This window comes from Alligator mississippiensis, chromosome 3 (assembly GCF_030867095.1).
Source record: "Alligator mississippiensis isolate rAllMis1 chromosome 3, rAllMis1, whole genome shotgun sequence".
NCBI lineage: Eukaryota > Metazoa > Chordata > Crocodylia > Alligatoridae > Alligator > Alligator mississippiensis.
In genome coordinates this window covers 41153072-41174933 of record NC_081826.1, presented here as the reverse complement: position 1 = coordinate 41174933, position 21862 = coordinate 41153072, and positions in this window count along the sequence as shown.

The window sequence follows — 21862 nt, the reverse complement described above, 5'->3', positions numbered from 1 at the left end:
TAATGCCATGGCACACAAATAGATAAAAATGCCAAAATACAAGGGGAGATACAAAATGCACATATACACATTTCAAAACACAATTCCTTATCTTAAAGTGAAAGAAAGAGGAAGGAAGAAAAGTTAGAAGAGGAAAAACATATCCAAGGAGGGGAGAGCAACTGCAGGCAAGAGGAAAAGGGGCTTTCTGCTACAGAACCAGTACCAATAAATTACCATGCATCTAAAACAATGTGACTTAAAATAATCAAAACACTTGAGGGATGTGCAAACTGGAAAGAATCAGCCTTGTGTCTCTCTTGAATCTGTAGGTTACAGTAGCAGTTTTGCAAGGATCTTGCTTAATTCTTTCTTTTCAACTGAAATGGGTGATATCTTTTGTCTTTACTGTATTATAATACCTATTTCCTTGATTTCCCTAAAGAATCTCAGAATTTGCAAGTATCATTCTTGCAGAATATTTTACTTCTGACTAGTCAGCAATTTAAGGCTAAGAACTGTGCTGTATAATTCTCTGATTTCCACAAGAACAATGCTGTGGGCACTCCCTTTATTGTCTTCAGTAACCAGAACAAAGCAAATGGATATTCTTTCTTGCATAACTGCTTTTACACATAGAGCGCTGATAGGCATTTGTACAGGTCCTGTTCTCTCCAAATTTCAGCAGCAGAATAGGGATAGTATTTTTAACTTTGTAAGAAAGAATTACCATGGTAACAAAATGAACTATGAGAGCAATCTGACTGATTGATGATGTTACAGCAAAGAAAGAATGACATGAAAGGCAGAGATAAAATTCATGCCATTCTAAAGCTTAGTTTATACAGGAGCTGAATCATTGGGTCTAGCCTTCTGGACACTAATATTATATGAGAGAGATATTTATCTGTATGCAAAAAGAAAGATGCCCTCTTTGATCCCCTAAACAAAGCTAATAAAGAAGTGTACTTTACCTGTCAGTGCAATGGCAGGAGCTGGGAGAACTTTTAATGCATTAAAGCAGAACAAATGTTGAAACAAAAAAAATTATGTTCCAGAAAAATGGCATTATCACCAATTCTTTCAAATAGTTAGCATTTCTAAACACTAGAGCTGGATAATACTTTTCATCTACACTATTTCTTTCTGTCTTTGCGGGGGGAGGTGGGGAGAGAGGAGGTGGTAAAATGTGTAGGTTCTACAGCATACAAACATTCCGTAGCTTTGTTTTATTTTAGTAAAAATAAAAGGGGGGAGACCTGAAAATGAAAACAATGCCATGTTGATTGTAACAAGAGGGCGATCAGGGTAGCCATGTTCTCCCCTGCTGCCTCCTTTACTGTGCCAAGTTGCCGACAAGCACCCTCAAATCCTTGCCCACCATGACTTCGATGTCATATGTATTTTATAGGGAGGGGGCCCTTCATCCTCTTGGCCAGGGTTCTCCTGTTATCACTCGTCCAGTTCCTGTACTGGGTGTTCTATGCACCACAGCCTTATGGGCTATGCATGGCTCCAACCACCCCTGTACCACGCCCCAAGCCTCACAGATGTAGCTGACGTTGTTCGGTCCCTCTCTGCACCCTCTCTGGTGCTCGGGCTCTCCACGGCTCTGTCTCACACGGCGCCGTCTCTGGCACTCGGCAATTGCTGCCTCCTCTTTCTGGGGCTTCTTGCTGCCCCCCCCTCTCTCTGGGGCTAGGGTTCCCATATTGCTACGGGTCCCCTATGAGGCCTCCTCCATCCCCTCTTAGCCTCACCCAAACCGCCGGTTACAAACAGCAAACAAAACACAAGCCCCTGGGCTACAACACAAACTCCAGCCATCTGGCTATAACATTAATCCAACCACCCCTAGGGTGCTCCATCCTTTACCCATCTCAAATGGTTGATGGATTCAGGGATCTTCCCTCTGCTCACTCAGGCAGATCTCCTTTCCCCTTGTCTGCCAGCAGGGAACTGCCTCCTGGCCTCCCGCCTGTGATTTATATAGGAGCCAGGCCCTGCCCCTTCTTGTCAGCTGACTGGGAAGGTGTGGGTCACTAGTTCCCCCTAGTTGCCTCAGCAACCAGCACCTGAGGAGTTATCCCGGCTCTCCAAGTAGCAGGCACCTTAGTGTCCTGCTACATTGATATTTTCAGATAAAAACACTTTCAATATTTTGATTCAAAATTACTTTTTGTTCAAAACTTTCTTTGACTTCTGTTTTTTCCAATATTTACAAAAAACACTTGAATAAAAAAAATGGTTCAGATTAAACAGGACCGTTTATACCACTTGGAATTACTTATTTTCAGCTTCTGAGTTTGCCAAAAAGCAAAAATAAATAAATAAACCTATTTATTTTGGGTTAACCTGAGATAATATATTTTTAATCTTTTCACAACAGCTAAAAACCCAAAAAAATCAGTTAACTGCACAACTATACTCAGTAGTTCACTTGTAAACCCTTATTTTCATGTAATCACTATTCTTCTTTAGAACTGCTTCAGGACTTGGCAAGGTCTTGCTTGGGAATGTCATTCTTTGTCTACTTCAAAACATCACTTTGTTGCTTCAGAGCAAGCTGTTTCTCTTCAAGAGTCACTACTTAGGGAATTAATGTCACTGACTTAATACCTGAACTGATGTATTTTTGTATAAATTCCTTTTTTCTTGTTCATCCTAGGGTACATACAGACATTTGGGGTGGGTAGACTGCATTAAAAATGGCCACCTGATCTAATCTAGCTCATCCAGGTGTGAACACTACAATTAGATCCCCATTTAGGTCAATCTAACTGCAAACTGTACAGAAGTTCAGGAAGGTTAGACCATCTAGAAATGGCCCACCCTATTAAGTTAACTGTACCTCCAAGGTAGTCTAACTTAGATGGAGTCAGGTGAGACTGATCTAAATGAACTTCTGTACAGTTCTAAGCATAGCCCTGGGGCTAGGAAACCCAGCTGCAGGCCTTAGCACCAGGGCTGCTCTTTTCCTACCACCCCCCTCCCTGGCACAAGACTATGGTTAGCCCCCTGAGACCACCCCTCCCCTAGATGGACGACCACCCACTTACAGACCAGCTAGCCCCTCCCCCTGAGCCCACCAAACCCCTGATTCCACAAGCTGTTCCTGGTGCTGGTTTTACTAGCATTTGCTGGTGCCAGGAGCAAAGTAAGTCAGGGTGGGAAGAGGCAGGTAGGATCAGGAGGCTGGTTTGCCAGAACAGTTTGTATGGGGGTGGGGGAGGGGTTGGTGGGCTAAAAATAGCCCCTGGTCTGAGGGGGGAGAAAGCCCCGCCTTTCCCCCACAACACCCCTGAGGGTTCTGCTAGCGCCCTCTAATCCTGCCAAACCCTTCTGGACTCAACCATATCCCCACTGACCCCACTAGACCCCCTCCCATAATGTCCCTGATTCCCCCCACAGACCCCACTTGCCCCCTAAACCCTCACATCCCAATTTATGTTGGATCAGGTGGCTATTTTTAATTCAAAATAACCTCTTCCTAACCTCCCCAAATGTCTGTACATAGCCCTGGTGCCTGCACATGGACTGACTCATCTCATGCCCTCTTGCTCCTCTGGGTCCTGGCCTGCTGCATGACCATTGGCTTCTTTTAGTATTTACTGTCACGTGACACCAGGAAGTTACCTGAACATATTCATTAATTCTTTTCTTTTTTTACATTTTCACTTTTTGAGTATTTTTCATCTGCTGATCTCCAACTTTCCACAGATAATTACACCAACATATCCAGAGCCCATGGTGGGCAAATGAAAGAGCAGCGTGCAGGACCCCAAATCCCAGAACTTATATCTAAACAGCAATATTTCCAGTGTAAAGTTGTCAGATGAATAAAACTGAAAGGTGACCAATCTAACCACTTTTTAAAGAGTTCAAGTATGGCAGCACCACCAATCTTAAAATAAGACCTGACCACAGCGACCTTGTTTGATCATTTCAGCCTCACTCCTGTTTCTCATTTCAGCACAAGTCAAACAGTAAACTCAGATTACCTCACTGGAAATCCCAAAGGGAGCCAAAGCTGACCCCAGAGCACCTTTGGCTATAGAATGATTTATTGTCATGGTAGCAAAACCTCAAGGATGGTGTGCATTTTTCGTGTAATTTCATCACCCAATGTTCTTGATTCTGACTCCAAAATCATGAGGTAGAAGTATTTTGCCTTGTAGGGAAAATGCCTGATGTGGTTCTGTGTATAAACTTCGGCAAACTTAACCACAGGGCAGTTATATCCTTTGAAATATGGCCTCCTGGGAGCCAACCAGCTTTTCCGATGTATTAGCAGCAGCAATGTAACAAAATTGGAATAGGGGCCACCAATGAAGTGACCGTACTCATGGTTTCAATGCAAGTACAAGGAGAGAGAACACACTGAAGCAGAAAACCTATTAATAGGAGACGGGGGAAAGAACAACAGACAGGAAAGAAAGAAGAGGTGAAAGCAGGAAGGAGAAAGAACAGTAGGAAGATGATTATATGATGTACACCTGATCTATGTCAATAATTTGCATATTAGGTTGGGGGAAGATTTCTGATGTAAATCTCTGGTAATATTTATTCCTTCTGTGTCCATCTTTCTTCTGCTCTCATGGCACTTCAGATAGTTTATCTAAATTACAGTATCACTGGCCTGCCTACAATAGAAAAATTAATGGCTATTGTGGCTTCCACATTCAGGGTAAGTACAAGTTTACTCAGTGTACTAGTGTTCTGAAATAACCAGTGTACTCAGGGCTCGTGTATTCTAACTGCTGTGACATAAAAACCTGCACAAACCTCTGACCATTGTTGTAATACAGGCCTGATGTTTCTAGTGCACTCACCCCATTGCCCAGGCTGGATCTGGCCTGGGGGCAAGGAGTGGTAATGGTGGTGACAGATCAAGTACAGGGTGATGGGTTCAACAAACTTGAACATGAAATGGCAGAACAAAAAATTATTCACAGACTGGATTACATTAAGCATGGTCTCAAACAGAGACTCTGGATTCTTATCCCATTACCTGGATTAGCTTTCATAACCCCTATGTCCCACAGTGGGTTAACTGTGCTTACCACTTTTGATTTCTTCAACCCACTTTTGCCTCTCTTAGCAATGCCCCCTCTTTTCCTCCCCTTTTGTCTAACCTTTTTATTAAAAGGTTCCTTACCTTTTATTAAAAAATTTCTTTCTGTTTATTATCCCTGGTGTCTGCAAGTCCATTCATAGTATCTGGTGATAAAGCAGACTGTAGCCTACAAAAACTTGCACCCCTCTGAATGAGTTATACGGTATCACCCTACTTTCTGTCACTAGAAGGCATTTCCATAGACCAGTTATAGGGGGGCTTATTATAAAGGCATTTTTCTGCTGTGGTCCTATAGTGAAAGGTCATGGGGACTCCCATCTGCAGTTACACACAGACCAATGGCATAGGGTTTTGCAATTAACTTTTCCTCAGGCAATCCTATGGGTCAGCAAACCAGCCTATAACAAAAGGTGTTTTTCAGATAGCATACACCCAGTTTATGAACTGAGATTTAACACAAAATGTTTCCTGGTGACCATTCTGTCATGTAAGGGTATACAGCCTTAAAAAAGAAATACTCTTTCAATGAAGCTGATTAGCAAGCAATATGGTTGGAGCCCTGGCAATTTAAACAGATGATTTGAGGCCTTACGCAGCTTGCCAAGTATAAAAATGAAAGAGGAAATATGTATTAAAGCCAATAACATTCATTAATAACCCCAAATCCACAAGACAAGCAAGCTTCTGTATCTTTAAAACATATCTCTTATCCCAAGGGACAAAACTGTTCCTGTAAACTCTAGTTCAGAGAGAACTTACAGCCTGTAAACAGAAAAAGGACAGAATGTACCCAAGTTAGTGCTGCACTTATTCATCAGGTAGAATGCTGCAATTCAATTAAACTATTGAACTAGAGTTATAAATGTATTAATTATGTGTCCCAGAATTTATTTTATGGTTGTGATGATGGGGAAGTGTGGCATTAATTATACAACTTTGCTCTGTGTGTTTATGAAATTCTAAGTACTTGTTTTATTCTTCCATGTATAGGAATCCGTACCTTTTTATAGGAAGCACTAATAACTTCTCCAGGGATGATGTTTCATATTTAATGTAAATAAAAATGAAGAGAAATAATAATCTTGCTAAAACAGTGCACTGTGTGATAACACTTACCCAAGGAATGGATTATTTGAAAGCTGGGAAAGTAATCTCCCAGTGTTGGGTATTTGGTATAAGATGACACTAACTCTATACTAAATATTATTTATATAAGAGAAAAAATCTAACTTAATGACAGTGAAAAAGAGATGTGTAAATGTGAGACTACATTTTACCTGGATTTGAAACAGACAGTAGGAATGGCTCTTGATTGTCTGGGGGGGTTTCATGATAACTTTATTGGACCAGCTACATGGTTGGGAGAGATGTCAGACAAGCTTATGGGCAATAAAATGCCCTTCACTTTATGCCTGAAAGTTATCTGAGAGGCAAGGATTTCTTAGGGTGAAATCTTTTATTGGACCATAGTTAATCTACCCTTAGATATCCTTGCCTTTTGCCTAAATTCTGGACCATCATGGCTAAGACTTCACTTTTACACTACTGAAAGCTTATCCAACGTCAATCCTAACTAAATAGATTGTCCAATAAAAGAGATCACCAACTCCCCCCCAAAACAAATAAACAAACAAACAAACAAACAACAAACCAAAAACCCTTGCTTCTCATATGTATTCTGGATCATCATGACTGTAACAAAACTCCAATCTTGTTGATTATCTGGCAGTTTAATGCTTTGTACCTGATCATGCACAGGTACTACTACCGTATTATAAACAATATTTCTGTTAGTACTTGATAAGAGACTTTTTCCTGAAATGAGAAACTGAGCAGTGAAGGATATGCTGATATAAAACATGGCATAAACTCTCAAGGACATCTAAGGTTGTTCCACAAGTTTCTTTGTATTAAGAAAGTACAATAATGAAAAGGTTAATATCCAGTTTGCGTCCCACAACTCTATCACCATAGAAAATTCAATACATAAGGCTAACTCAACAAATTAACAGGAATGGACTCAGCAGTTAATGTGCTCAGCTGGACAAGTGAAGAGCATATTAACAAGAGAAATCATAGCATTGGAAAGTTGGATAAGATGATGAAACTTCACATATATGGAATGTCAATCACCTCTTCTTGTTACAAGTGCAATTGCTCTTGATGGATTACTTCCCAAAAATCACACAAAAAGAGCAAATTAGCTGTAAGTGCTACATCTGTACCAACAAAACTAGTGTTTCTATGGTTCAGAGCAGTATGTTCTTGGTAAAGTTGCACAATTTCCAAACAGAAAACATTATTAAGAAAGGCAATAAAGTTATAAGTGCAGCAATCTAACCAACACCTCAATACCATCTTTTATTTTCTTAAAAATCCTGTACATTTGATCAAGAGTGAAGCTAGCCAGTTATGGGGACTAGCAGGTCATATATGAGAAGTTTAGCCCACCCCAGTCATCTCTGATGGAGAAGAGTAAAGGGGGGTCATGTGGAAGGGGAGATGGAAAATTTCTTCCCAACGAGGGATGGGAAAGAAAATGAAGGAGAAAAAAGAAAGAAAATGCATTGTGTTAGGAAATGAGGAAGCTGTTTGAAAGGTCTGTAAAGGCTGCTCTATTTCCCTTGCAGCTTAGCTACAAATACCTTTCTTTATCTCAACTACCTACAACCAAGAGGAAGAAAGCATTCCTTTTTTCAGCATCTGGAGAAAAATTAAGAACAACAAAGGATGCATTCTTATCTGTTAAGACTGCCTTCATCAACTCTCCTTTTAAAAGAACAAAACATTAAAATAAACAGGACAGAAAAAAATAACATATCCAAATCCAAAAGAAACAACTGCTGCTCAAGAAGGGTTTCCACTGTTAAAACTTTTTCTCCAAAGAGAGTGGAGGAGTTACTTGATTTTGGCTGAGAGTGAGCAGACAACAGACAGAATAAAATGAGAAGACAAGTGTGTCCCTTCCAGAAAGCTGGCAGAGGATGTTTTTTATGAGTTGGAATCCATAAATAATAAAATCAGGAAGCAATTCAAGATCTTAAAAATCTAGTAGAAGAACTAACAGACTGAAGGTTCATTCTTGCACCATTTAAGTTGATGGGAGCTTTGGTATTGGTGTGGGGGCAGGATCAGACTTTTTGTCACTGAAATAGAAGCAGATTTGAAGAAACATGCACACAAATGTGTAAGGAGCTAGCAGAGAATGAACTGGAGCTCAAATTAAATGACCAAAACACTGAGACAAATGAACTTTAAAACAAAAGGTGCCCTATGAGTGAATGTCAGAAAAAGGGACAGGTGTGATACTGTGGATATGCTAGTTAAAGAAAGTTTTTGCAAGTAGAAATCATCCTCTCTGTTGATACCAGAATTTTTGAGATTTTGAAAAATATCTTCTATCCAGAATTAGGATGAAATACCCAAAATCTTGAAAAGTCCCAAGAACCAAAAAGCAGAAAAAATATTGAACCCAAGTCAAAATTGTTTTGAAATAAGAGATTTGTCAAAACTGGTACATTGCTATGAACAAGAAACCACTCACTACATTACCCCCAAAAAAAGTTTTGTTAAAAAATACCCAATCAGCCATAATTAATATGACTCATCATACTTTTCCCTCCCAGGCACATGGAAGGAGCCCATCACAGTTAATCAGCCCTCTTTGTTTCAATATTCACAAGGATCAAGTCATGAGCATACAAAGAAAAGATGAGGCTTCCCTAAAGGACAAATTTGGGAGCAGTGAAATTAACAAGGATTTCTTAAATCTAAATGAAAAACAAGAGAAATCTCAAAAAGCTACCAATAGTCTACCTCAGGCCAGCATCAGATATCAATATGGAAGTCTCTCTCAAATTATGATGCCTCCATTAAGCGTAAAACATTACTATTGTTTATTGTGAAAGAAAGCAAAAAGATTCTCAAAGGTTCGAGCACTGAATTTGATTCAAAACCCAGGAAGAGTAGTATGGATGAAAATGTGAAAATAAAAGCCACCTGGCAACTATGAAAAGCACATGGTGGTAATTTATGAAGAACTCTCTGATCAAAAAAGACCTCAACAGGAGGAAAATGAAGATGGTGATGAAAGCTGTGAAAGGAAAGATAATTGAACTATGTTTTATTTTTGCCTCCATCTTTATAGTTAAGATAAACCAATTGAAAATCTCTCATTAATATTTGAAAACACTGGTGTACATATTGCCAATATTGGAATTCCACTATTTAATCGCCCCAAAAGGAGATGGGTTTATTCCATACATTGCCAGCTGGGTGGGTTACAGCTCTCAGGGTATATGAATACATATGACAATGTGCATGCATGCTTATTTTAAACAGATTTTTTTTAACATTCTTCTTTTGTTAATGAGGTGCAATGGATGCTCTTAATCAGGGTCTCTGTTTCCCTTCATTGAAGAATCCAGAAATAAAACTTGAAATTTTGGTCACTCAGAACGTGAACTGTTGTTTCCTGATGCAAGGTGCCAGAGATGTTGAGCCTCAAATATTGAGACACCTTGTTCATATTGGATGTTAGAAGGTAAGTAGATGAGAGCTAAGCAACTTCCAGGAAACCCCCATGGTCCAGAGACAATGCCTATTTTTTTCACCCACACTATGTGTACACTAGCTACCTTTTGCTCCCCAGCCTAGATGACCAGCTGCCTGTATACAGCTGAGTCAACTGGGAACAGACTTTGGAATTAATCTAGAAAGAGGCGTAGACACACCTGCTTTTGTATAGGGGTACTATTACATACCTAGAAGCACGGCTGATATCTGCAAGAGAATAGAAATGCTTGCTGGAGAGGTTGCTTTTCGTTTTTGTGTTTGTTTTTTTTAAATCATTAGCAAATTCTATAGAATCTATGTGATCGGGTGCTAAAATAGGTGACCTTTGCACTGAATATTTCAGCACTGAATATCACGTGCTAGAATAGGTGACCTTCAAATATAGGAACTTCAAGATTAGTGGAAACTAGATTTATGCAGGAATTTCCTTGTAATGGGGATGTATCTTCCTAGTACTATACTAGGCACATTTATAACAGAGTAATGTCTAAAGCAGAACCTGGGAACTCCAAAGACACACTTGTTAATTAACAGTGGGACTGGTACCTAAAACTTCCAGACCCTGCTGAGTCAGAATTGATCCAAAAGCAGGAGACTCTTTTATTATAAGTATTTTCTTTGTGTTCCCACAAAATAAATGTGAACAATATTAACATGAGAAAGGTAACAAACTAGAAAGCAGGTGTTTTAATTAAATCAGCCCCAGGAAGGATCATTCACAGCATCCTCTCAACTGTAGCAATTAACTCATCTCAGTGCCTCACCATAACTGGAGCTCATTTATAAGGAACAACCAGAAAACATCAAAAACAAATCAGAACACTTTTAAAGTGTGATGAGTCAATTTCTTTTTAGTTTTTTGCTTCTAGTGATGCCATAAAATATTCATTCCATTTTGATCCCTGTTTAACTAAGCAGTAGTAAATACCCTGCACTGAAGCCATAGAGCCATAATATTATTGCCACATTCTTTAGTTACTTCTTGTAAGAAAATATTAGAATCATTCAGCAGGGTAAAATCCATTATTTCATTAAAGCAACACATAGGCCCTCTGTAGTGGGATGAAAGTCAGCTTGAAGAAGCGGGGCCAAGCAAAGATTTCCACTTCACTTAAGATCCACGTTAGCAATGCTGTCTCTGAAGGACAATGAAAGGCTTCTTCATTCTTTGGACAATTTAGAGGGAGACTCCATACTAGTCCTGCATTACTCTGTTCAGAGATTGGCAAAGTGGTGAGAATGTTAGAGATCTTGTAACTCCTTCATAAGACAGGCAAGGTTGACAGCTTGGTAATGCATGCATCTCTTAGGACCTGGACTGAGACCAATCCCTTCCAAATATGCCACCAAACTTCAGCTTGAGACAGATGCAACCCAGTGACTGAGAGGATAAAGTATCGGTATCCTTACACTTAGGGTGTACACGTGCCTCTTGCCCCTCTCAAACCCCTTTAAGGTGGGGCAAGAGGCATGTGCAGGAGTGAAAAAATGCAGTGTGGGGAGAAAATTAGACCAGGGGTCAAACAAAAACCTGGGGGAAAAAAATGGGTCAGGGCATTGTCCCAGACCGTGCCCTGAGGCAACCGGAGGCTCAGTCCCCCAGAGACGCTCTGGCAGAGTGTCAGAGCGTCTCTATGATTGGCCCTTTTCCCTCTCCTGAAGCACGCTGCCTGCCCATGCTGCCTGCCCACGCTGCCTGCCCATGCTTGCATTCCTGTGCAAGCTGCAGGAACCCAGACCCAGCTTTTGGCAGGTAAGCAGGGGGCTGGGGGTCTGGGGGGAGATCTCGGGAGGCTGGAGACAGCAGGGGAAGGAGCAGGGGCCTGGAGACAGCCCCACAGACATTTCTCTGCTGTCTCCAGCCTCCTGCTTCTTCCCCTGCTTGTCTCCAGACTCCCAAGGCTGGAGTCAAGCAGGGGAAGGAGCAGGGGAGCTGGAGATAGCAAGGTAATGTCTCCAGGGGCAGTCTCAGCCTCCTGCTCCCTCCTGAGGCTGGAGACAAGCAGGGAAAGGAGCAGGAGACTAGAGACAAGCAGGAGACTGGAGACAATCCCCTGGAGATAAGCTGGAGAATTCCCTTGCTGTCTCCAGCCTCCTGCTCATTCTCTGCTATTGCTAGTGAGTTTGGTGGGGCTGGGAGAGCAAGCGGGGAGCTGGGGGAAAGAACAGGAAGGGGTGAATGAACAGGGGGAAGGGAGAATGAGTGGGGAGCAGGGGAATAAATGGGGAGCAGGGGAATAAATGGGGAGCTGTGGGAATGAACAGGGGTCGAGGGGTTGAATGGTGGATGGGGGAATGAATGGGGAGCAGGAGAACAAATAGGGAGCTGGGGGAACCAACAGGGGTGGAGGGCATGAGCCTCCTGTTCATTCCCCTATTTTCTCCAGCCTCCTGCTTGTTCTCCTGCTCATCTCCAGCCTCCAGATGCTGGAGAAGAGCAGAAGAATGAGCAGGGGCCTGGAGACCAGTGGTGGGGGTGAGCTGTCACCCCTGGGGGGGCCTGATACCCTGCAGGCAGGGTAGTCCATGTGCTGTGGGAGGGGCTCTGCCCTGTGCCACCCCCGCCACCAGTGGTGTCTGTGGGCAGTCAGCGATCGCCGCCGGCCACCTCTGTTGCTGCCAGTGGTGTCTGTGGGTGCTTGCCGCTCACCACCCGTCCCCCTGCTGCCAACAGTGCCGGCAACATCTATGGGAGCTCTTCGCTTACCACTGCCACCACGATCCCACTGCTGCCAGTGCCTCCATGCCCCATGAACCGCTGGGAACATGCGGTATTCATACAGGGCACCCCCCCTCCTAAGCATCCCCCACACCTACCCACACAGTGACTCACATCCCCCCACATCCCTTCACACCTACCCACATCCCCCCACCCCCCTTCCTACCCCCTCTTGCAAACCCCACATCCCCCCATCACACACCCACCATGTGATAAGGAAACCCAAAGCAAACATTAAAATATATAGATATTTAGGATTTATTTTATTATGATGCTAGAGACACTGATAGGCTTCCAAATTGCTTTAACATTGTAAATATAACAATAAACCATTGCCCATTTGATCAATCCCCCTTTCTCTCTCTCTTTTGTTCTAATTATGGAAGAATGTGGATTTTGGGGTATTTTAAAAAGTGAATTTGGGATGCTGCCTCAGCAGTCTAGCTGACACAAAGGGTTAGTGTCCCCAGATACCAATTGCCTGGGCCCCAGAAGCTCCTGAGGTCAAGTAACTCTGAACTGCTGGCCAGGGCAGGTTTTTGTACTGCTGGGGACAGCACAGGTGCTGGCCCCAGGCTCTAGCTCCCCCTGGCTGCAGACCCGAGAGAAGCCAGGCAGGGTTATTTTGCCCCAAGTGGCACAATTTGCTCCACAACAAAATGCATGTCCAAGCACATGCGCTGAGGCTAAAAGCCCCGGCTCAAATTTGCACTGCTTCTATTTGAGCTGCTGCAAGCACATGTGCTTGCATGTGTGGATGCACCCTTAGTGTCAGAGACAGAATCCTCCTAACCATATTTCCTCCAGGTATTCACTACATTGGTAAACATAGTTCATAGGTACCCATGTTACAAAACTACCATTACAAATACTGCTCTTAGTAGAAGTCTCAGCAAGACCGATGTTTGAATACTCTCACAATGCTTAAAACATTGACCAACTGTATGCAGACAAGTATTACAGATAAGGGAAATAAGATACAGAAAGGTTGTATGGTTTGTTCAAAAGCATACACAGCCATACTCCAGGAAAACCAAGACTCTAAGTCAAGGCTTCTTCTGGATGTGGTAACTGCCTTATGAGGTACTTTTCATGAAAGAATCCACATTTGTATGCAGTCTAAAAAAGCACTTACTTTTCCTCTACCATTTCTTTGCCTTGGCTTCTTTTAAAATTGTTCCTAGAATCAGACACTCATAGAATCCTGAAAACAAGACTCATCAAGTCAAACCCCTTCCACAGATGCAAGATCTAAACCCATCCAAGATGGACATTTATCCATCCTCTTCTTGAAAATTTCCTACAACTTCCATAGGCATTTTGTTCCTTTGATTTTATAGCTAGGAAGTTTTTCCCGAGATTTAATCTAAATATATTCCACTGCAGTTTAAATCCATTGCGATTCTACAGCCCAGTGATTACAGCATAAGTTTGAGTCTCTTCAGGCTCTAAAGATGTTCTAGAGCCAGTTCTCCTTCTTTGCTTTAACAACTAGGTTATTGTGCAGAAGACGGACTCCTCCCTCCCCTCTCTTAGTCAGTAAGGTACTTACCCTCAGGAAAGGGGCTAAGCTTTCTGGAGCTCAAGTGAATAAAAGCACATATTAATCTGCACTGTAATCAGATGTGCAAGCACTATAGACCTGCAGAGCTGTGCTGTGCGTACTACTCTACTTAGTGTTTCTTATTGGCTGTCTTGTACATGCCTGTCAGCAACTGGAGATGCTTCCCCGTCCTTGCTCTCTATATAGAGATCTTAGGCACCTAACCATGTCCATCTAGACCACTCTTTAAAGGTCCCAAGTATTTCCACTGACTACATAGGGATCCTGGATAACTAAGCACATTTATTTGAGTTGCCTTTTGGAACCAGGTACCTAGAATTTTAGGTGTTGCAATACTTAAGTGGCAGTGCTTAGGGGACCTCCATCTGGATCAGGCTCCTTTCCTCTTTGTGCGCTCCTCTAAAGTAGAAAGAACAGTTCTGAATCCAGTAAAATCATTGATAAAATAATTACAGCAAAGCACAAACAGTACAGTCTGAACATGCTAACTATATACTGGCAAATCAAATGTATATAACCTGAATGTACAGAAACAGAGGAAACACATTCTTTTAACAACCAAATGTAAGTAATTCATTTCTGACCTGCCTGTCTCTCTAATTGTCTAGATCTCTATCTAATTTTCCTTCCACATACAGCTCAACAATGTTCTACTTTAAAATATTATCCTTCTGTTTAACCTCTCTTTCCAATTATTGGGTTATTCATTAAAAGCAGATATAGCACTGAGCGTGAGGTACCCTGCTGAATATTAGCCTCCAGGTTAATATATAACTTGATTCTAAATAATCTTGGTTAGCCTTAACTTGTTTAATTAGCTTATTGTGTGAATCTGATCACGTTAGAAAATATTTGGCTAGTTATAATAAAGATGCCAAACTTGCATAAGTGTTTAAATATATTTTTTTCTGTACATATTTAAAAATAATACACAAAAGCAGCTTTCTAATAAAGTATATTACCAATATCTTCCAAGAGGTAAGCAAGGAAATTCAGGAAAGTACGTGGAGGGAAAATAATTCTCTTCTTTAATGTGTGTGTGTGTGTGTGTGTGTGTGTGTGTTTATCACTAGTACTTCTGACTTGGAGTTCAAAATCAATTATTCAATATTAAATGACATATTATTAGAAAAATGTCCCACTTTTCCAAAGTACAATATTGACAAAGCCCAGCCCCCAGTGAGAGTATAGGATTTCTTCATATGGTTACCTTAAATTAGGTGCATAATATTGTGACAATATGTGCTAAAATGTTCTTCAAAGCATCCTTGAAACAACAGCCCCTAACTTTAATGTTTCTACTCAGAACTTCCTTGTATGTAAAGCAAAACATCTGCTGATGGGTGTTTCATCACTGATGACAACAAATAACTCCTGTCTATTTTTGTTTTTCTACCTCATAACTGCTTGTCATTTATTTTAAAGGTGGCAACATTAGAAAAGATAAAATGACTGATCTTTTGAGCAGGCTCCAAATGCCAAGTTGTGAAAGATGTTGTTTTATCACCAGCATGTGGCATCTGTCTGGGCTCCTTAAGGAAGATACTAGTTGGATCAGAAATGTTCTCTAAGCAAGATCTCTAGGTCGCTCACTGTAAAGCTGCCTTGACTGAAATGCCATTTTGAACATTATTTACCTTTAACTTAATTTGATCCTCAGGAATTTACACTTAGTTTAAAGTTTTAAAATAAATTCTTCCACTAACTCCTCATTAAAATTACTTGAAGGGTTCTTTTATGATAAAAACATGCTCGTTCTCAGAAGACTGCATCTGCATAAATGTACACATTAATCTTTAAGACTACCCACATCCTGGTGCTGTGGTCGCCTGCTCTTTTTAATGAAGAGTGAACTCTAATGTATACTTGCTGTGCCAGGAATCAGGCTGGTTTCTGAATAGTGCCAGATAAGGAATTTCTTTGAGCTCCTATTAGGTCCTTAAAGTATTCGACGCTGTACATTTCAAGTGATACAAAACTGCTAGAAAATGATATGTTGATGAGGCTCAGTAACAGAACAAAAGCAGAAGTGCAGAATGATGGTGAACAGAGAGGTAATGGATGCTATGGCAACCTGAGCTGGCCTGTGAAATGTTTGTGTACACAGTATGTAAGTTGGAAAGATTTTCAGCAGAAACAGCAGTTCACGCAAACTACGGCAACTAACTACTGTTCCAGAAGTGAAGAAACTATAGCTTACGAACAAGTTGCATCATTCTACAACATGTTTCAAGGTCTTTTTAATTTTTGTAAATTTTTACTAATCTAAATACAGCCAAGATCAATGTCAGCTTCTGCCAAAGTAAACTTCTGAAGCACAAAGTCTCCAGGAAGGGAGCTTGCAGCAGTTGCCACAGATTCAAACCAGAAAGGGGCGGCTTCTCTCAGCAAGGGCCCATGACCAAAAAAGTTAGGGAAATATTGATCCAGTATATCCTCTTAACAACAGCACTTAAATGGTTTCTGAACCTAAAATGTCTCTGTAACAGGGCAATCTGGCCCTTTAATGGAAGCAGACAGTCCTGGTGTAGGAGCTCAGCTGTGGGTGATTAGCAGGGAGTTAAAAGCCTGAGAGGAGAAAGAGCAAGTACCTTGAGCTGGGAAGGAGCTGTCTGCTGGCTGGAAGCAAACTGAATCCTAGAGTAGCTCTCCTCTGGGAAGTATCAGAGCTGAAGGGGGCCTATCCTGTTGCCTGGGAAAAGGCTAAAAAGTTTGCTTACTCATTTATTTGGACCATGGATTATTGTTTTGTGTTATAAGGACTGGGTGATGGGCTCCCAAGGGAGTAATGATAGATAGTGAGGCTGCAGGCACTCAATCCTACTCAGATTGTTGCTTGGGTTATCTGAAGGACTCTTAGGCCAAGTCCAGAGGAGCGTGGACCTTTGGTTCCCTGGGGACAAGTAGCAGCGGTGCACCTTGCACCACACCTATTTGTCCCTAGGGAATGCTTGTGCCATGTGCACTTTTACGCATGGCAAGGTACCCCGGGGGAGGTAGGGGAGGCCGGGGCTAGCACTGTGCTGGCCTCAGCAGCCTTACTTGGGGTCCTGGGTTGAAAAAAACCCAGAGCAGCACATGAATGGGCAACATGCTTGTGCAGTGCAGAGAACACCCAACTGTGCGGTATGTGGTGCTGCAGACGTGTTTGCGGCACCACATACCGCATGGCTGAGCTGGGCTGGATGTGCCTTTAAGAAGCAAACCCTGCCTGCAGAGCAATAGACACACTGACCTGTTTAGTTTTCCTGTATCCTAAGTGCAACAAAAGCAACACCTCTTGTTCTTCCTTAGCATAGATCTGCCCCAGACTGCATGGAGGACAGGGTAATTCAGAAACCCTTCCAACACAATCTCCACAAATCTGGGCTGACATGCTCTCTTAAAGCCCATCCTCGGAGAACATTGAGCTCTCTTTCTCTCTCTGCTGTGGACATTAAAATAATCTGCATTAGTGTATTAGGGGCTTGATTTTTTTCCCCCCTTCCCTCCCATCCTTTCCCCTGAATTGGTACCAATGGGAGCTGCTATTACACAGCCCTTTGACCAGTCAGGTTATGGTTCCATGATACTGTTTTGGAAAATAAAGTGTGAAGCTTTATCCTGATGTGGGTTTTTGTATGAGGGAAAAAATAGGGGGAGTCATTATTCAGCCCTTTTAAGATGAAAATACTGGTGTTTTCCAGTGATGCATGGCAATGAAAGCCTAACCTGCATCCAAAGGGATAGTTGGAGAGTGATAGAAGAAACAGAGAGCAAACACTGCATTCTGTTGTAAGCAGTTAACATTTGTACTGTGCCAACATTTGTACAGACCAATTCCTAAAATCCAGTAGGCTAAGGATACAGTGCACCTTTACTAGGAGACTCTAAGTCTGCTTCTGAGTACTCTAGATTATTGAGCTTTGCTCTCAGTGGTGATGTAGTTCATAATAATCACACTCCATAGTATACAGCAATACAACATGGATCAGATCAGTCTTACACAGAGTTTGCTGTACTAGCTGAAATGTTCATTCCAATTTGCAATAAAGTGTTTTATATAAACGACCTCAATGACAACAAATTACCAGATTGTTTCTGCAGATGCTATGTAACTACATTGAGCCTGGCCCAATATAAAAAACTAGGAACACAGACAGGTTTCTATATAGATTACTATATAGATTATCTATATAGAAACCTGACTGTGTTCCTAGCTCCTGTAAATTAGATGTTGACCTTTCTGCAACTTCACAATCTTCTCTGTAGAATATTTTCTTTAAGGTAGCTGCAGGGGGGCTGGATCTTACGAAAATAAATGTGGCTTAGTTCCATTTCCAGTGACTGCACGCCATGTATATGGTAACAGTTAGTTCAGGTGTCACTAGAGGAAGCCAAAAAATTAAAATGTACCTTTTTTAATGAGAAGATGCTAGTGATAAATGATATCAGGCTTTTTGTTTACATACTATAGAGAAAATTTGAGAGGTGGATTGGGAAAATATGAATGAGATTTATAGATTTATGAGATACTTTATGTAGAATCAAAGGTTTTAAAATAGCCTTTCGTTATATGCACTAAATTGCAGGCACCGTGTTAGAGGTTAAGTGAATGCCCTTTGCTTTTCTTCTGTGTCACAATTCTGTTATTTTAGTATTGCAGCCATTGGAGGAAGCGGCTCTTTGTACCTCTCACAAAGAAGGGGTTGGGTTGGGTTGACTGTTGTTGGAGTTGGGTTGACATTCTCCTGTGACTCAGTCCTGGAAGATATATTGCAGCCAGGGGCTGTAGAGGGTTCTTAACATCATGCAGGACTACTCAACAATTCATGAATCAGCATCAGGTTTCTAAAAGATTTATGAGGTCAAAAGTCAGTAGCAGCCCATTTAAGCTGCCTGCTGGTTGCTGGCTTGGAGGCCATGAAGGATGTGAGAAGGATGCACATCAGATAAGTTATGATAGTTACAACCAGTGGTAGTCATGGTGGACATCAGGCATAAGTAAGTCACTAGCTTGTTAAGGATTGCATAGAGCCCTCATGACTATCTCTCATACCACCATCCCTTTGAGATGACCTCTCACCTCTACTGTCTTCTTTCCACTGGCAGTTAGTGGTCATCTGTGATCAGAAGTTGCCTCCCAGGAATATATGTGGACTGGCTGTCTTGTCCCAGAACAGATTTTGGAGGGATGTGAGGTCTGATTTTTAAGGATATTTCCCCCTTTCTCCAGTAGCACCTGATGTTAGGAGTCTCTTCAAGAGAGCACGTTGGCCCAAACCAACACCCTTCCTCTGAAGTGTAGCATAATATGTAACATCGGTCTTAAAGACAGTTAAACCTCCAGTCTCCTCAAAGCTAGGCTTCTTGATTAATAATCACTATTATTAAATCCATCTGTGGTACCATAATGTTACTTTTCAGCATGGTAAATATCCAAGGAGCTTTTACAGAGCTGTAACACAAGACATTTGTTGTGTTCCAGTAAGAACTTCTTAATCCTCATCTAACTGGCTTATAAAAGCAAACAAAATAAAATAAAAAGAAAATATAAATCTAAAATAAAATGAATGTCAGCTTCTGCAGGCTGTTTTATACGAATATACTACTCAAATTTATTTCAACAATTCATGGGTATTCATGTGGGGAGGCGAAGTTGCACAATAAAACCATATGCCTCAGCTGTTCTTGCATATGAACGCAATACAAGAAGTTTGCAAAGGACCCCAAAACCCACCTGAAGCTAAGATGCTCTGACCATGTAGTTAGAATAATCTTTTCTGGAGAACTGTACTTTGATGGACATTCATGTGGTGGGCAACAGACAAGATGCAAGGCTAGGTTTGAAAGAAGAACCCTGAATCAATACAGTGTTGATACTGAGGCCGTGTCCACATGGGGCAGACATTTGGTTCCTTGGGGACAACTAGCAGCAGGACACCTTGTGCTGCCAGTAGTTGTCCCCGGGGAACGCCTGTGTCACATGCCCTCTGGTGCACAGCAGGTTACCCAGGGTGGGGTAGGGGAGGCTGCAGCCAGCACTAGGCTGGCCCATGGAGGCCTCCTGAGGCTGCAGTGGTGGCAATCCTGCCGCTCGGAGCCTGGCTGGCAGCCGGAGTGTGGCTTTAGCTGGCCAGGCTCCAGTTTTGAGAGGCGCATGCTCTATTTTTATTTAATTTTTTTTTTGCATGGGTTTTTTGACCTGTTGTATCTAGGGGTCAAAAAAAACCACCATGGTGATTCCTTACAGTGCAGAGAACAGCTAAATGTGCAGTATGTACCACATACTGCATGGCCGTGCTTGTCTAGACATCGCCTGAAAGTTGAGGGGGAAAAAAAAAGCCCATGAATGTGTGGCATAGCATGGTCTGGTCTGTGATGATATAATTCGCTTTAATAACCAATGCATCAGGGATGCAGAACACAGGTGCCTACAACAAAAGTTTCTGCATCAGGATCAGCCCTCCCAGCCATCCACAACACAATACCATCACTTGTTCAGTCTTTAACCATGTGTTCTAACAGTCTGATTGGCCACCAGAGAAATCATCACAGAATACCTTAGCCAGGAGATAAAATGTAGTCTTCTTTGACAATGACGAACAAAGACAAACTGCTGCTACCTGATGCTGCACAGGCCACACACAGAAAATAAAAAACCTGGGCAGAGCTCATTCCTGATGTAAACTCCAAGCAATTCCCAAGGACTATAAAGTTGATTCATGATATCTTGGAAGATCCATAGAAAAGGTGACTGTTACCTTCTTTAAAACTAGCTCCAGAATGGATTTACATTTCAATAGTTAATTGCTGCTACATCACCACCTGGGTGGGCATAAACATTTCAGTTTTGTCAGGTCTTTAAAATCAGTGATTATTGATTTTTAACAAAATCTTCCAGTTGCTGTAACCTGACTGTCTAGTGCTGTGATTCTTGACCAGGGTGCCGCAGCACCCTGGGGCATCATGAAATCCTTTAAAGGGTGCCATGGGGTGCTGCAGAATATTAACCCAAGGGAAGTGGTGCTGGCTTCTACTCTGGGGGTCTTTAAGAAGTGGCTCAATGCCTACCTGGCTGGGATCACTAGAGCCCAGTTTTCCTCCTGCCCAGGCAGGGGGTCGGACTTAAAGATCTACAAGGTCCTTTCCGACCCTACTTCTATGATTCTATGAACCCCTTTAGCCTAAAGAAGAGAAGGTTGGGAGGGGACTTGATAGCAGCTTACCACTATATCAGAGGAGTGCATCAGGAGCTCAGTGAACAACTGTTCACTAGGGCATCCCTGGGGAAGACCAGGACCAACGGATAAAAACTCCTGGAAGGCCACTTCAGGCTTAATACCAGGAAAAACTCCTTCACAATTAGGGCGTCCAGACTGTGGAATCAACTCCCTCCAGAGATGGTGCATTCACCTACTCTGGAGGTTTTCAAGAGGAGACCAGACAGTCACCTCGCTGAGGTTGCCTAACACCAGTTGTCTTCCTGCCTAGAGTGGGGAGGCTGGACCTGATGATTTGTGAGGTCTCTTCCAGCCCCTTACACTCTATGAATCTATGTGCAAACACCTAGGCTAGGTACAGACAGTCAAAAAGCCCGAGGCTGAATTGATTCAGTCTTTGGTGGGTTAGACTAAACTGTACAGATTAAATTGAAACAGAAGTGAACAGACGTTTATCTTTGATTCAGGAAATGCAGCTACATGCCTGCAGTGGCTCAGGCCAGAAGCTGGGGGTCACTAGAGCACAGCTGTCTGGCTGTGTGTTCACTTCCTCTTCCAGCTGCCTCCAGAGGTCTCTGGGATTTGCAGTCCAGAATTACAGCAGCAGGACTGTGCAGGGTTGCTCATCACTTCCTCTTCCTGCTTCCAGGTATCTCTGGGATTTGTAGTCTACAGGTGTAACCAGCAATAAGTTTGAGCATGGGAAGGGGTGTTTAACCCCCTTCCCTGGCCCCAGGCCCCAGCCA